Below are 18,163 nucleotides of genomic sequence, written 5' to 3' on the forward strand. Positions count from 1 at the left end.
AATATTTACTACACTGACATGCACTCACGTTACACGTGTGCATATAACAATGACCACCCGTAATTCAGACTATGTAGACATTAACTAATATGTATATAATGGTATATGCTTGGTATATCTCTAAAATATCATCTATATAACTGTACATGTCGTATAATACCCTATTAATAAATATACAATACGCTAAGCACACCTGTATACACCCGTGCAACATACCGGGTGGGTATCTATAAATAGACAACTATAATACCTTGCTGTTTATCTACACAGCATGTCAACAACAGTTATAAACAATATATACAGTTGGGTTTGTATGTACGGTACTCACCGCAAGCTGTAGTTTGCGTATTTATGTCCCATAAATGAGTAAGTAGCCCCGGTGTTGTGCCGCTACATCTGCATGTTGACGTGTTTACACCGCACGTTCTGGAATGTCCTTTTTCCTATATCCGGTCACACATCCGGTTCACGTACAAGTCTTTGAGCGCGAAATACAAACAAAGTAAAGTACCATGGTATGTAACACACGCCCCCACTAGAAGAATGAAATTTTGAGAATTTCATTTCAACACATACATAGCATAGTCAGTTTGATAGCTAGAGTCTTTGTCCACGCTTGACGATATTACATATGTCACTTGAGCACACATGCGAAATCTTAGGTTTCTTACAAACGACTGAGACAGTCTGCACCAACATTGTCCTTCCCGCGAATAGCGCGTATCCGAAACCTATATGGCTGCATAAGCAATGCCCACCGCATCAGCCGTGAGTTAGTTCCTTTCAGTTTATTCAAATAAACCAACGGCTGGTGGTCAGTTTCGATGATGAATTCGCGTCCGTAAAGATATCGCTCGAATTTTGAAATTCCCCAGATGACCGCCAAGCATTCCTTCTCGACAACAGAATAAGCTTTCTCTGCTCCCTTTAGCTTTCTGCTTGCATACGCAACAGGAAGTAGGACACCAGATTCCTCCTGTAGAAGGACGGCACCGATTCCCGTATCCGAAGCGTCTGTTCTAAGAGTGAAATCGGCTTCGAGATCAGCAAGCTTAAGGATTGGGCTTGAAGACAGCATCTTTTTCAAAGTCGTGAAGGCTTCTTCTTGGGGCTCTTTCCAGATCACCTTGTTGGGTTGGCCTTTCTTTGTAAGGTCTGTTAACGGAACCGAGATAGCAGCAAAGTTTGCGATGAACTTGCGATAGAATCCAGATAACCCGATGAATGATCGAACTTGTGATTTGGTTTCTGGTCGTGGTGCTTCGAGAATCGCCTTAACCTTGTCTGGATTCGGTAACAACCGCTGGTCTCCGACCACGTGACCCAGACAACCCAGGCTTTGATATCCAAGTGCACACTTTGACGGCTTTGCAGTGATGCCAGATTTCCGTAGACGGTCGAACAGTTCGCGAAGAATTTGCTCGTGGTGCTCCCAAGTTTGTGTATATATGAGGATATCGTCAATGAAACTCTCTATATTTGACATTCCATAGAGAAGCTTTCTCATCAGGCGACAGAAAGTTGCAGGGGCATTTACCAAGCCGAAAGGCATCACAGTGAATTGGAACAATCCAACTGGTGTAGTGAAGGCTGTCTTTGGCTTGGATGTCTTCGCCATTGGCACCTGCCAATACCCCTTGCTCAGATCCAAACGCGAAAAATACCTATGACCAGCCAATCGTGAAAAGATGTCATCGGCATTAGGCATAGGTTCAGCATCGAATACGGTGACTCTGTTGATTTGACGATAATCGATGCAGAAGCGATTCGATCCATCCTTCTTTTTGACGATGACTACTGGAGCCGCATATGGAGATTCCGAAGGTTCGATTACCCCCATAGTTAACATCTGATCCATCTCCCTGCGAATGGTTTCTTTCATATGGAAAGGAAGAACTCGACCTTTCACTCTAACTGGATCGTCAGTGGTAAGCCTGATTTCATGCTCGACTAATGTTGTTTTCCCCGGAACATCAGTTAGTACATCAGAGTAGTTACTAAGAATGTCTCTTATCTGACGTCGTTGTGTCTGATCTAGCTGATCAGAAACCTTCACATCATCAACTGATTCCTTTCTGATTGGACTGGGTGTCGTCTCTAACTGTCTTTCAGAGACATCCTCGTTGTCGCTTCCCGTGTCATCTGTGACGATTGACGCGCACACTACAGATAGAACACCAGGTTCTGTTACCACGGCTGACGATTGCGTGTTCACGCGTTCCACATAACGACGAAGTAAGTTCGCATGTAAGGTCTTGACCTTCCCGTCGACATTCACCCTATAATCCATTGTTCCCCTTCTCTCCTCAATGGTGTAGGGCCCTCTCCATTGCATCAGTAATTTGTTGCGTTTGGTAGGTAAAAGAATTAGTACCTTCTGTCCTGGTTCCATGATCACATCCTTTGCCTTCCGGTTGTAATACTTGGCCTGTCGGGACTTAGCAGATTTCAACTGCTCTTGCGCTAGTTTACAAGTTTCCTCAAGTCTCTCTTTCAAATCGACGACATACTGGTATGTAGTCTTGACATCGGTATCAGGAACGTCCTTGGTCCAAAGCTCGCGCAAAATCATCATCGGCCCGCGCACAGTTCTACCAAACAACAGTTCAAAAGGCGAAAATCCAAGACTTTCTTGCGGTACCTCTCGGTAGGAAAATAGTAAAGCATTGAGGTACTTATCCCAGTCTTTGGGTCTTTCTGAACACATTCTTTTGAGCATCTGTTTCAGGGTACCATTGAAACGTTCTACAAGGCCGTTGCACATTGGGTGATACGGAGTTGTTGTTAACTGTCGAATGGATAAAAGACGACTCACTTCACGCATAAGTTCCGATGTGAATTGGCTACCCTGGTCGGTCAATACTTCCCGCGGAATGCCCACTCTACTGTACACATCAACCAACGCTTCAGCCACTCGCTCAGTCTCTATTCCCCTCAGAGCTATAGCCTCTGGATATCGCGTCGCATAATCAACAATGGTTAAGATGTATCTATTACCGCGATCAGTGGCTGGTTGAAGAGGTCCTATGATGTCAATGGCGACACGTTGAAACGGTATGTCGATAAGGGGCATCGTTCCTAGAGGAACTTTCGATACGCGTCCTTTCGGGAACGTCCTCTGGCAGACGTCGCAAGACCGACAAAACCTGGTTACGTCGGCGTTAACCCCTGGCCAGAAGAACTCCATCATGATTCGGTCGCTAGTCCGTTTTGCTCCTAGATGACCCGACATCATTGACTCATGAGCCAAGCGAAGTACATTCTCGCGATACTTTGTAGGAACTACGAGTTGCTTAAACGTTCTCCCGTTTGCTACTGCTGGGCTTTGGTACTCTCTGTATATCAGACCGCGATGCTTGAAGAATCTCGATTTTCCACCATCACGTCTTTCCTTTACCTCATCACGTGAAACCATGTCTCTAATCTTGACAAGACTATCATCTTCCTGTTGAGCTGTTTCTATATCAGATGGTTGAACCTCCTTCAAAGCCGCTGGTACCTTGAGGGTACGATAAGGTCGTTCGTTAAGTGTCCTCTGAGCTCTGGTCTCAACAACTGCTATATCAGCCATCCTCTGATTCCAACTTGAATCTGGTTCATCTGGGGCTCTAGCACCGTCTATGTTACCAAGGATAAGGTCGTAGACTGGGGTTTCCATGCACCAGGCAACTACAGGTCCAACATAATATGGTGTATCCACAACTACTGTGGCAGTAGGTACTTTCAAAGAACTGCCATCTGCAAGAGTGCATGCACGAACCTCGCCAGTCATCTGATCCTCAGTCACGAGACTTCTTTTAACCACCACACCTGAACAACCAGTGTCTCTCAGGACGGAAACTCGTTGACTCCCAACTACGCCTTCCACAACTGGCATCTTACAAGGTGTCGGAGCCGGGACGTTACAAGATACATTCATGTGAGTCCCATCTTGTAAACGACTTTCCCCGTCATCTACCTCCACATCAACAGAAACCTCCTGCTTGATCTCCTTCCTCCTCTGTTTCCTACCTACAGATACATTCTTGGTTGGTTTACCCGTAACAGACATCACGCGATTCTTAGACCCCTTTTTCGGACACTTGTTCGCGAGATGTTCAGTACTTTTGCACACGTAGCACTGCCTCACACTGTCCCTTGAGTTAGCACTAGATGTTTCTTTCGCAGTATCCGAATGATCGCGCTTTGGATTTCCTTGCGATGAACTTTTCCCAATCTTAGGACGAACTAAGTTAGTAGGGTTACCTCTGGCCTCGGCATATTGGTCGGCCAATCTCGACATTTCCTGAATCGACGAAGGGATACGCTCTTTTAAGAAAAGCGTCAGTTCGTTACCACAAGCCTGTAGAAACTGATCCCTAACCATCAAGTCTTTAAGTGCATCAAAGCTCTTATCAGTATGACCCATCTCAAGCCATCTAACAAAATAACTCTCCAGTCTTACTGCAAACTATGTAAATGTCTCTCCAGACTCTGGCCTACCTGTCCTGAACCGTTTCCTAAAACCGTCCTCAGTCATATCAAATCGCTTGAGGAGCGCCGCTTTGAGTATATCGTAGTCTAACGATTGTTCCCTCGGTAAACGCGAAAACACGTCCAAGGCGCGTCCCTTGAGAAGAACACTGAGGTTAGTAGCCCAATGAAGCGATTTGTCCCAACGTTGCGTTGTCGCGTACCGTTCATACCGTTGTAGATAAGAGTCCATGTTGTCCTTATCTTCATCAAACGGAGTAAGCTTAGGACCACGCATCGATGAAATATGACTGTCTCCCTCAGACTTAGTGTTAAACTTCCCTTCTAAAGTGAGAATTTCAATTCTCCTACGATGTTCCTCTACGGCCCTTTCTTCACGCTCCTTCTCGAGTTCTCGTTGGAGAACTATCTTTTCCTTCTCTGATTAGAGTTCACGCTCGTGCCGTCGTCTATCTTCCTCTTGTTTAGTCGATTCACGTTGAAGTTGACGTTCATCGCGTTCTCTGTCTTGTTCCCCGCGTACAAACTCAACGAGCGGTAAACCTGACAAACCCATTTCCTTACCTAATGATATCAGGTCTCTAAAGGCAGACATATTTGTTACAATAATTATGAAAAATATACAACCAACAATGTAAACAAATGTGTGCATTACAAACCCTTCACGGAATTAAACAATCACACTATCCCACCGCTGCCACCAAAATTGTAACGGGATGAGCATATTGTCCAATCTGGTGCAGAGATAGAAACACAACACACTGTATTAACATTATTTACAACATTTAATTACAATATACACTATGAACAACTGCACATCCACACTCACTTTCACACATTTAATAAGAACATATATCACAAATAAATGGTTCACTCAAGGAATGGGCAGATTTCCATCACTGTCTATGAGGTCACCTAAATAGTCTACACTGGTGGGCAGATTTCCACCATGGAGTGTCAACAAGAACCCAGTTCTCTCCACAAGACGGCACCATCAAGCCTCATCACGAACAATTGTTATATTGCCAGAAAAGAATACCACTCATGGCTGTCTATCAAGGTTCTGGCTGTGAGTCGCAACCACAGTACCCAGGCCACCTCGCTCCACCACACATCAGTCTGGCATATGTCCCTGTCAGGACTCTGTTCTGACCATGATCCTTCCAGGATCATCCACACCACATTATGGTCTATCCTCACCAATGGGTTAAACTAAAATATAATACAAATATACTACTAAATAATTATGGCCCAACTAACCTAACCTATTAACAACCGTTATATTGACTGATATAATACATATATGCAATAAAATGACTACACCCTAAATTACTGAAAGTATGACACACGACGCCTTAATATTTACTACACTGACATGCACTCACGTTACACGTGTGCATATAACAATGACCACCCGTAATTCAGACTATGTAGACATTAACTAATATGTATATAATGGTATATGCTTGGTATATCTCTAAAATATCATCTATATAACTGTACATGTCGTATAATACCCTATTAATAAATATACAATACGCTAAGCACACCTGTATACACCCGTGCAACATACCGGGTGGGTATCTATAAATAGACAACTATAATACCTTGCTGTTTATCTACACAGCATGTCAACAACAGTTATAAACAATATATACAATTGGGTTTGTATGTACGGTACTCACCGCAAGCTGTAGTTTGCGTATTTATGTCCAATAAATGAGTAAGTAGCCGCGGTGTTGTGCCGCTACATCTGCATGTTGACGTGTTTACACCGCACGTTCTGGAATGTCCTTTTTCCTATATCCGGTCACACATCCGGTTCACGTACAAGTCTTTGAGCGCGAAATACAAACAAAGTAAAGTACCATGATATGTAACACACGCCCCCACTAGAAGAATGACATTTTGAGAATTTCATTTCAACACATACATAGCATAGTCAGTTTGATGGCTAGAGTCTTTGTCCACGCTTGACGAAATTACATATGTCACTTGAGCACACATGCGAAATCTTAGGTTTCTTACAAACGACTGAGACAGTCTGCACCAACATTGTCCTTCCCGCGAATAGCGCGTATCCGAAACCTATATGGCTGCATAAGCAATGCCCACCGCATCAGCCGTGAGTTAGTTCCTTTCAGTTTATTCAAATAAACCAACGGCTGGTGGTCAGTTTCGATGATGAATTCGCGTCCGTAAAGATATCGCTCGAATTTTGAAATTCCCCAGATGACCGCCAAGCATTCCTTCTCGACAACAGAATAAGCTTTCTCTGCTCCCTTTAGCTTTCTGCTTGCATACGCAACAGGAAGTAGGACACCAGATTCCTCCTGTAGAAGGACGGCACCGATTCCCGTATCCGAAGCGTCTGTTCTAAGAGTGAAATCGGCTTCGAGATCAGCAAGCTTAAGGATTGGGCTTGAAGACAGCATCTTTTTCAAAGTCGTGAAGGCTTCTTCTTGGGGCTCTTTCCAGATCACCTTGTTGGGTTGGCCTTTCTTTGTAAGGTCTGTTAACGGAACCGAGATAGCAGCAAAGTTTGCGATGAACTTGCGATAGAATCCAGATAACCCGATGAATGATCGAACTTGTGATTTGGTTTCTGGTCGTGGTGCTTCGAGAATCGCCTTAACCTTGTCTGGATTCGGTAACAACCGCTGGTCTCCGACCACGTGACCCAGACAACCCAGGCTTTGATATCCAAGTGCACACTTTGACGGCTTTGCAGTGATGCCAGATTTCCGTAGACGGTCGAACAGTTCGCGAAGAATTTGCTCGTGGTGCTCCCAAGTTTGTGTATATATGAGGATATCGTCAATGAAACTCTCTATATTTGACATTCCATAGAGAAGCTTTCTCATCAGGCGACAGAAAGTTGCAGGGGCATTTACCAAGCCGAAAGGCATCACAGTGAATTGGAACAATCCAACTGGTGTAGTGAAGGCTGTCTTTGGCTTGGATGTCTTCGCCATTGGCACCTGCCAATACCCCTTGCTCAGATCCAAACGCGAAAAATACCTATGACCAGCCAATCGTGAAAAGATGTCATCGGCATTAGGCATAGGTTCAGCATCGAATACGGTGACTCTGTTGATTTGACGATAATCGATGCAGAAGCGATTCGATCCATCCTTCTTTTTGACGATGACTACTGGAGCCGCATATGGAGATTCCGAAGGTTCGATTACCCCCATAGTTAACATCTGATCCATCTCCCTGCGAATGGTTTCTTTCATATGGAAAGGAAGAACTCGACCTTTCACTCTAACTGGATCGTCAGTGGTAAGCCTGATTTCATGCTCGACTAATGTTGTTTTCCCCGGAACATCAGTTAGTACATCAGAGTAGTTACTAAGAATGTCTCTTATCTGACGTCGTTGTGTCTGATCTAGCTGATCAGAAACCTTCACATCATCAACTGATTCCTTTCTGATTGGACTGGGTGTCGTCTCTAACTGTCTTTCAGAGACATCCTCGTTGTCGCTTCCCGTGTCATCTGTGACGATTGACGCGCACACTACAGATAGAACACCAGGTTCTGTTACCACGGCTGACGATTGCGTGTTCACGCGTTCCACATAACGACGAAGTAAGTTCGCATGTAAGGTCTTGACCTTCCCGTCGACATTCACCCTATAATCCATTGTTCCCCTTCTCTCCTCAATGGTGTAGGGCCCTCTCCATTGCATCAGTAATTTGTTGCGTTTGGTAGGTAAAAGAATTAGTACCTTCTGTCCTGGTTCCATGATCACATCCTTTGCCTTCCGGTTGTAATACTTGGCCTGTCGGGACTTAGCAGATTTCAACTGCTCTTGCGCTAGTTTACAAGTTTCCTCAAGTCTCTCTTTCAAATCGACGACATACTGGTATGTAGTCTTGACATCGGTATCAGGAACGTCCTTGGTCCAAAGCTCGCGCAAAATCATCATCGGCCCGCGCACAGTTCTACCAAACAACAGTTCAAAAGGCGAAAATCCAAGACTTTCTTGCGGTACCTCTCGGTAGGAAAATAGTAAAGCATTGAGGTACTTATCCCAGTCTTTGGGTCTTTCTGAACACATTCTTTTGAGCATCTGTTTCAGGGTACCATTGAAACGTTCTACAAGGCCGTTGCACATTGGGTGATACGGAGTTGTTGTTAACTGTCGAATGGATAAAAGACGACTCACTTCACGCATAAGTTCCGATGTGAATTGGCTACCCTGGTCGGTCAATACTTCCCGCGGAATGCCCACTCTACTGTACACATCAACCAACGCTTCAGCCACTCGCTCAGTCTCTATTCCCCTCAGAGCTATAGCCTCTGGATATCGCGTCGCATAATCAACAATGGTTAAGATGTATCTATTACCGCGATCAGTGGCTGGTTGAAGAGGTCCTATGATGTCAATGGCGACACGTTGAAACGGTATGTCGATAAGGGGCATCGTTCCTAGAGGAACTTTCGATACGCGTCCTTTCGGGAACGTCCTCTGGCAGACGTCGCAAGACCGACAAAACCTGGTTACGTCGGCGTTAACCCCTGGCCAGAAGAACTCCATCATGATTCGGTCGCTAGTCCGTTTTGCTCCTAGATGACCCGACATCATTGACTCATGAGCCAAGCGAAGTACATTCTCGCGATACTTTGTAGGAACTACGAGTTGCTTAAACGTTCTCCCGTTTGCTACTGCTGGGCTTTGGTACTCTCTGTATATCAGACCGCGATGCTTGAAGAATCTCGATTTTCCACCATCACGTCTTTCCTTTACCTCATCACGTGAAACCATGTCTCTAATCTTGACAAGACTATCATCTTCCTGTTGAGCTGTTTCTATATCAGATGGTTGAACCTCCTTCAAAGCCGCTGGTACCTTGAGGGTACGATAAGGTCGTTCGTTAAGTGTCCTCTGAGCTCTGGTCTCAACAACTGCTATATCAGCCATCCTCTGATTCCAACTTGAATCTGGTTCATCTGGGGCTCTAGCACCGTCTATGTTACCAAGGATAAGGTCGTAGACTGGGGTTTCCATGCACCAGGCAACTACAGGTCCAACATAATATGGTGTATCCACAACTACTGTGGCAGTAGGTACTTTCAAAGAACTGCCATCTGCAAGAGTGCATGCACGAACCTCGCCAGTCATCTGATCCTCAGTCACGAGACTTCTTTTAACCACCACACCTGAACAACCAGTGTCTCTCAGGACGGAAACTCGTTGACTCCCAACTACGCCTTCCACAACTGGCATCTTACAAGGTGTCGGAGCCGGGACGTTACAAGATACATTCATGTGAGTCCCATCTTGTAAACGACTTTCCCCGTCATCTACCTCCACATCAACAGAAACCTCCTGCTTGATCTCCTTCCTCCTCTGTTTCCTACCTACAGATACATTCTTGGTTGGTTTACCCGTAACAGACATCACGCGATTCTTAGACCCCTTTTTCGGACACTTGTTCGCGAGATGTTCAGTACTTTTGCACACGTAGCACTGCCTCACACTGTCCCTTGAGTTAGCACTAGATGTTTCTTTCGCAGTATCCGAATGATCGCGCTTTGGATTTCCTTGCGATGAACTTTTCCCAATCTTAGGACGAACTAAGTTAGTAGGGTTACCTCTGGCCTCGGCATATTGGTCGGCCAATCTCGACATTTCCTGAATCGACGAAGGGATACGCTCTTTTAAGAAAAGCGTCAGTTCGTTACCACAAGCCTGTAGAAACTGATCCCTAACCATCAAGTCTTTAAGTGCATCAAAGCTCTTATCAGTATGACCCATCTCAAGCCATCTAACAAAATAACTCTCCAGTCTTACTGCAAACTATGTAAATGTCTCTCCAGACTCTGGCCTACCTGTCCTGAACCGTTTCCTAAAACCGTCCTCAGTCATATCAAATCGCTTGAGGAGCGCCGCTTTGAGTATATCGTAGTCTAACGATTGTTCCCTCGGTAAACGCGAAAACACGTCCAAGGCGCGTCCCTTGAGAAGAACACTGAGGTTAGTAGCCCAATGAAGCGATTTGTCCCAACGTTGCGTTGTCGCGTACCGTTCATACCGTTGTAGATAAGAGTCCATGTTGTCCTTATCTTCATCAAACGGAGTAAGCTTAGGACCACGCATCGATGAAATATGACTGTCTCCCTCAGACTTAGTGTTAAACTTCCCTTCTAAAGTGAGAATTTCAATTCTCCTACGATGTTCCTCTACGGCCCTTTCTTCACGCTCCTTCTCGAGTTCTCGTTGGAGAACTATCTTTTCCTTCTCTGATTAGAGTTCACGCTCGTGCCGTCGTCTATCTTCCTCTTGTTTAGTCGATTCACGTTGAAGTTGACGTTCATCGCGTTCTCTGTCTTGTTCCCCGCGTACAAACTCAACGAGCGGTAAACCTGACAAACCCATTTCCTTACCTAATGATATCAGGTCTCTAAAGGCAGACATATTTGTTACAATAATTATGAAAAATATACAACCAACAATGTAAACAAATGTGTGCATTACAAACCCTTCACGGAATTAAACAATCACACTATCCCACCGCTGCCACCAAAATTGTAACGGGATGAGCATATTGTCCAATCTGGTGCAGAGATAGAAACACAACACACTGTATTAACATTATTTACAACATTTAATTACAATATACACTATGAACAACTGCACATCCACACTCACTTTCACACATTTAATAAGAACATATATCACAAATAAATGGTTCACTCAAGGAATGGGCAGATTTCCATCACTGTCTATGAGGTCACCTAAATAGTCTACACTGGTGGGCAGATTTCCACCATGGAGTGTCAACAAGAACCCAGTTCTCTCCACAAGACGGCACCATCAAGCCTCATCACGAACAATTGTTATATTGCCAGAAAAGAATACCACTCATGGCTGTCTATCAAGGTTCTGGCTGTGAGTCGCAACCACAGTACCCAGGCCACCTCGCTCCACCACACATCAGTCTGGCATATGTCCCTGTCAGGACTCTGTTCTGACCATGATCCTTCCAGGATCATCCACACCACATTATGGTCTATCCTCACCAATGGGTTAAACTAAAATATAATACAAATATACTACTAAATAATTATGGCCCAACTAACCTAACCTATTAACAACCGTTATATTGACTGATATAATACATATATGCAATAAAATGACTACACCCTAAATTACTGAAAGTATGACACACGACGCCTTAATATTTACTACACTGACATGCACTCACGTTACACGTGTGCATATAACAATGACCACCCGTAATTCAGACTATGTAGACATTAACTAATATGTATATAATGGTATATGCTTGGTATATCTCTAAAATATCATCTATATAACTGTACATGTCGTATAATACCCTATTAATAAATATACAATACGCTAAGCACACCTGTATACACCCGTGCAACATACCGGGTGGGTATCTATAAATAGACAACTATAATACCTTGCTGTTTATCTACACAGCATGTCAACAACAGTTATAAACAATATATACAATTGGGTTTGTATGTACGGTACTCACCGCAAGCTGTAGTTTGCGTATTTATGTCCAATAAATGAGTAAGTAGCCGCGGTGTTGTGCCGCTACATCTGCATGTTGACGTGTTTACACCGCACGTTCTGGAATGTCCTTTTTCCTATATCCGGTCACACATCCGGTTCACGTACAAGTCTTTGAGCGCGAAATACAAACAAAGTAAAGTACCATGATATGTAACACACGCCCCCACTAGAAGAATGACATTTTGAGAATTTCATTTCAACACATACATAGCATAGTCAGTTTGATGGCTAGAGTCTTTGTCCACGCTTGACGAAATTACATATGTCACTTGAGCACACATGCGAAATCTTAGGTTTCTTACAAACGACTGAGACAGTCTGCACCAACATTGTCCTTCCCGCGAATAGCGCGTATCCGAAACCTATATGGCTGCATAAGCAATGCCCACCGCATCAGCCGTGAGTTAGTTCCTTTCAGTTTATTCAAATAAACCAACGGCTGGTGGTCAGTTTCGATGATGAATTCGCGTCCGTAAAGATATCGCTCGAATTTTGAAATTCCCCAGATGACCGCCAAGCATTCCTTCTCGACAACAGAATAAGCTTTCTCTGCTCCCTTTAGCTTTCTGCTTGCATACGCAACAGGAAGTAGGACACCAGATTCCTCCTGTAGAAGGACGGCACCGATTCCCGTATCCGAAGCGTCTGTTCTAAGAGTGAAATCGGCTTCGAGATCAGCAAGCTTAAGGATTGGGCTTGAAGACAGCATCTTTTTCAAAGTCGTGAAGGCTTCTTCTTGGGGCTCTTTCCAGATCACCTTGTTGGGTTGGCCTTTCTTTGTAAGGTCTGTTAACGGAACCGAGATAGCAGCAAAGTTTGCGATGAACTTGCGATAGAATCCAGATAACCCGATGAATGATCGAACTTGTGATTTGGTTTCTGGTCGTGGTGCTTCGAGAATCGCCTTAACCTTGTCTGGATTCGGTAACAACCGCTGGTCTCCGACCACGTGACCCAGACAACCCAGGCTTTGATATCCAAGTGCACACTTTGACGGCTTTGCAGTGATGCCAGATTTCCGTAGACGGTCGAACAGTTCGCGAAGAATTTGCTCGTGGTGCTCCCAAGTTTGTGTATATATGAGGATATCGTCAATGAAACTCTCTATATTTGACATTCCATAGAGAAGCTTTCTCATCAGGCGACAGAAAGTTGCAGGGGCATTTACCAAGCCGAAAGGCATCACAGTGAATTGGAACAATCCAACTGGTGTAGTGAAGGCTGTCTTTGGCTTGGATGTCTTCGCCATTGGCACCTGCCAATACCCCTTGCTCAGATCCAAACGCGAAAAATACCTATGACCAGCCAATCGTGAAAAGATGTCATCGGCATTAGGCATAGGTTCAGCATCGAATACGGTGACTCTGTTGATTTGACGATAATCGATGCAGAAGCGATTCGATCCATCCTTCTTTTTGACGATGACTACTGGAGCCGCATATGGAGATTCCGAAGGTTCGATTACCCCCATAGTTAACATCTGATCCATCTCCCTGCGAATGGTTTCTTTCATATGGAAAGGAAGAACTCGACCTTTCACTCTAACTGGATCGTCAGTGGTAAGCCTGATTTCATGCTCGACTAATGTTGTTTTCCCCGGAACATCAGTTAGTACATCAGAGTAGTTACTAAGAATGTCTCTTATCTGACGTCGTTGTGTCTGATCTAGCTGATCAGAAACCTTCACATCATCAACTGATTCCTTTCTGATTGGACTGGGTGTCGTCTCTAACTGTCTTTCAGAGACATCCTCGTTGTCGCTTCCCGTGTCATCTGTGACGATTGACGCGCACACTACAGATAGAACACCAGGTTCTGTTACCACGGCTGACGATTGCGTGTTCACGCGTTCCACATAACGACGAAGTAAGTTCGCATGTAAGGTCTTGACCTTCCCGTCGACATTCACCCTATAATCCATTGTTCCCCTTCTCTCCTCAATGGTGTAGGGCCCTCTCCATTGCATCAGTAATTTGTTGCGTTTGGTAGGTAAAAGAATTAGTACCTTCTGTCCTGGTTCCATGATCACATCCTTTGCCTTCCGGTTGTAATACTTGGCCTGTCGGGACTTAGCAGATTTCAACTGCTCTTGCGCTAGTTTACAAGTTTCCTCAAGTCTCTCTTTCAAATCGACGACATACTGGTATGTAGTCTTGACATCGGTATCAGGAACGTCCTTGGTCCAAAGCTCGCGCAAAATCATCATCGGCCCGCGCACAGTTCTACCAAACAACAGTTCAAAAGGCGAAAATCCAAGACTTTCTTGCGGTACCTCTCGGTAGGAAAATAGTAAAGCATTGAGGTACTTATCCCAGTCTTTGGGTCTTTCTGAACACATTCTTTTGAGCATCTGTTTCAGGGTACCATTGAAACGTTCTACAAGGCCGTTGCACATTGGGTGATACGGAGTTGTTGTTAACTGTCGAATGGATAAAAGACGACTCACTTCACGCATAAGTTCCGATGTGAATTGGCTACCCTGGTCGGTCAATACTTCCCGCGGAATGCCCACTCTACTGTACACATCAACCAACGCTTCAGCCACTCGCTCAGTCTCTATTCCCCTCAGAGCTATAGCCTCTGGATATCGCGTCGCATAATCAACAATGGTTAAGATGTATCTATTACCGCGATCAGTGGCTGGTTGAAGAGGTCCTATGATGTCAATGGCGACACGTTGAAACGGTATGTCGATAAGGGGCATCGTTCCTAGAGGAACTTTCGATACGCGTCCTTTCGGGAACGTCCTCTGGCAGACGTCGCAAGACCGACAAAACCTGGTTACGTCGGCGTTAACCCCTGGCCAGAAGAACTCCATCATGATTCGGTCGCTAGTCCGTTTTGCTCCTAGATGACCCGACATCATTGACTCATGAGCCAAGCGAAGTACATTCTCGCGATACTTTGTAGGAACTACGAGTTGCTTAAACGTTCTCCCGTTTGCTACTGCTGGGCTTTGGTACTCTCTGTATATCAGACCGCGATGCTTGAAGAATCTCGATTTTCCACCATCACGTCTTTCCTTTACCTCATCACGTGAAACCATGTCTCTAATCTTGACAAGACTATCATCTTCCTGTTGAGCTGTTTCTATATCAGATGGTTGAACCTCCTTCAAAGCCGCTGGTACCTTGAGGGTACGATAAGGTCGTTCGTTAAGTGTCCTCTGAGCTCTGGTCTCAACAACTGCTATATCAGCCATCCTCTGATTCCAACTTGAATCTGGTTCATCTGGGGCTCTAGCACCGTCTATGTTACCAAGGATAAGGTCGTAGACTGGGGTTTCCATGCACCAGGCAACTACAGGTCCAACATAATATGGTGTATCCACAACTACTGTGGCAGTAGGTACTTTCAAAGAACTGCCATCTGCAAGAGTGCATGCACGAACCTCGCCAGTCATCTGATCCTCAGTCACGAGACTTCTTTTAACCACCACACCTGAACAACCAGTGTCTCTCAGGACGGAAACTCGTTGACTCCCAACTACGCCTTCCACAACTGGCATCTTACAAGGTGTCGGAGCCGGGACGTTACAAGATACATTCATGTGAGTCCCATCTTGTAAACGACTTTCCCCGTCATCTACCTCCACATCAACAGAAACCTCCTGCTTGATCTCCTTCCTCCTCTGTTTCCTACCTACAGATACATTCTTGGTTGGTTTACCCGTAACAGACATCACGCGATTCTTAGACCCCTTTTTCGGACACTTGTTCGCGAGATGTTCAGTACTTTTGCACACGTAGCACTGCCTCACACTGTCCCTTGAGTTAGCACTAGATGTTTCTTTCGCAGTATCCGAATGATCGCGCTTTGGATTTCCTTGCGATGAACTTTTCCCAATCTTAGGACGAACTAAGTTAGTAGGGTTACCTCTGGCCTCGGCATATTGGTCGGCCAATCTCGACATTTCCTGAATCGACGAAGGGATACGCTCTTTTAAGAAAAGCGTCAGTTCGTTACCACAAGCCTGTAGAAACTGATCCCTAACCATCAAGTCTTTAAGTGCATCAAAGCTCTTATCAGTATGACCCATCTCAAGCCATCTAACAAAATAACTCTCCAGTCTTACTGCAAACTATGTAAATGTCTCTCCAGACTCTGGCCTACCTGTCCTGAACCGTTTCCTAAAACCGTCCTCAGTCATATCAAATCGCTTGAGGAGCGCCGCTTTGAGTATATCGTAGTCTAACGATTGTTCCCTCGGTAAACGCGAAAACACGTCCAAGGCGCGTCCCTTGAGAAGAACACTGAGGTTAGTAGCCCAATGAAGCGATTTGTCCCAACGTTGCGTTGTCGCGTACCGTTCATACCGTTGTAGATAAGAGTCCATGTTGTCCTTATCTTCATCAAACGGAGTAAGCTTAGGACCACGCATCGATGAAATATGACTGTCTCCCTCAGACTTAGTGTTAAACTTCCCTTCTAAAGTGAGAATTTCAATTCTCCTACGATGTTCCTCTACGGCCCTTTCTTCACGCTCCTTCTCGAGTTCTCGTTGGAGAACTATCTTTTCCTTCTCTGATTAGAGTTCACGCTCGTGCCGTCGTCTATCTTCCTCTTGTTTAGTCGATTCACGTTGAAGTTGACGTTCATCGCGTTCTCTGTCTTGTTCCCCGCGTACAAACTCAACGAGCGGTAAACCTGACAAACCCATTTCCTTACCTAATGATATCAGGTCTCTAAAGGCAGACATATTTGTTACAATAATTATGAAAAATATACAACCAACAATGTAAACAAATGTGTGCATTACAAACCCTTCACGGAATTAAACAATCACACTATCCCACCGCTGCCACCAAAATTGTAACGGGATGAGCATATTGTCCAATCTGGTGCAGAGATAGAAACACAACACACTGTATTAACATTATTTACAACATTTAATTACAATATACACTATGAACAACTGCACATCCACACTCACTTTCACACATTTAATAAGAACATATATCACAAATAAATGGTTCACTCAAGGAATGGGCAGATTTCCATCACTGTCTATGAGGTCACCTAAATAGTCTACACTGGTGGGCAGATTTCCACCATGGAGTGTCAACAAGAACCCAGTTCTCTCCACAAGACGGCACCATCAAGCCTCATCACGAACAATTGTTATATTGCCAGAAAAGAATACCACTCATGGCTGTCTATCAAGGTTCTGGCTGTGAGTCGCAACCACAGTACCCAGGCCACCTCGCTCCACCACACATCAGTCTGGCATATGTCCCTGTCAGGACTCTGTTCTGACCATGATCCTTCCAGGATCATCCACACCACATTATGGTCTATCCTCACCAATGGGTTAAACTAAAATATAATACAAATATACTACTAAATAATTATGGCCCAACTAACCTAACCTATTAACAACCGTTATATTGACTGATATAATACATATATGCAATAAAATGACTACACCCTAAATTACTGAAAGTATGACACACGACGCCTTAATATTTACTACACTGACATGCACTCACGTTACACGTGTGCATATAACAATGACCACCCGTAATTCAGACTATGTAGACATTAACTAATATGTATATAATGGTATATGCTTGGTATATCTCTAAAATATCATCTATATAACTGTACATGTCGTATAATACCCTATTAATAAATATACAATACGCTAAGCACACCTGTATACACCCGTGCAACATACCGGGTGGGTATCTATAAATAGACAACTATAATACCTTGCTGTTTATCTACACAGCATGTCAACAACAGTTATAAACAATATATACAATTGGGTTTGTATGTACGGTACTCACCGCAAGCTGTAGTTTGCGTATTTATGTCCAATAAATGAGTAAGTAGCCGCGGTGTTGTGCCGCTACATCTGCATGTTGACGTGTTTACACCGCACGTTCTGGAATGTCCTTTTTCCTATATCCGGTCACACATCCGGTTCACGTACAAGTCTTTGAGCGCGAAATACAAACAAAGTAAAGTACCATGATATGTAACAATCACGACCCCTGTGGACTGTCCGTATTTTCGTGACGGGCCGAAATATCTTACCTCACCCCTGTCAATGCCCCTTTCTTCTTGACAATCCCAAACATCTGACTGCGGTATAAAACTCATTGTTATTTTACATTTTGTAGTTATGATGA

General features: G+C 44.4%; 1 long non-coding RNA gene across 1 annotated transcript; it reads right to left on the minus strand.

Moving 5' to 3' along the window:
- Positions 1-16,899: 16,899 nt before the first annotated feature.
- LOC117341668 lies at positions 16,900-17,979 on the minus strand. The gene is made up of 2 exons (XR_004535692.1): positions 17,819-17,979; positions 16,900-17,345 (listed from the first exon to the last, which is right to left on the minus strand). It is a non-coding gene; the product is annotated as an uncharacterized LOC117341668 (long non-coding RNA).
- Between the last annotated feature and the right edge of the window lie 184 nt (positions 17,980-18,163).

This window comes from Pecten maximus, chromosome 14 (assembly GCF_902652985.1).
Source record: "Pecten maximus chromosome 14, xPecMax1.1, whole genome shotgun sequence".
Lineage (NCBI taxonomy): Eukaryota > Metazoa > Mollusca > Bivalvia > Pectinida > Pectinidae > Pecten > Pecten maximus.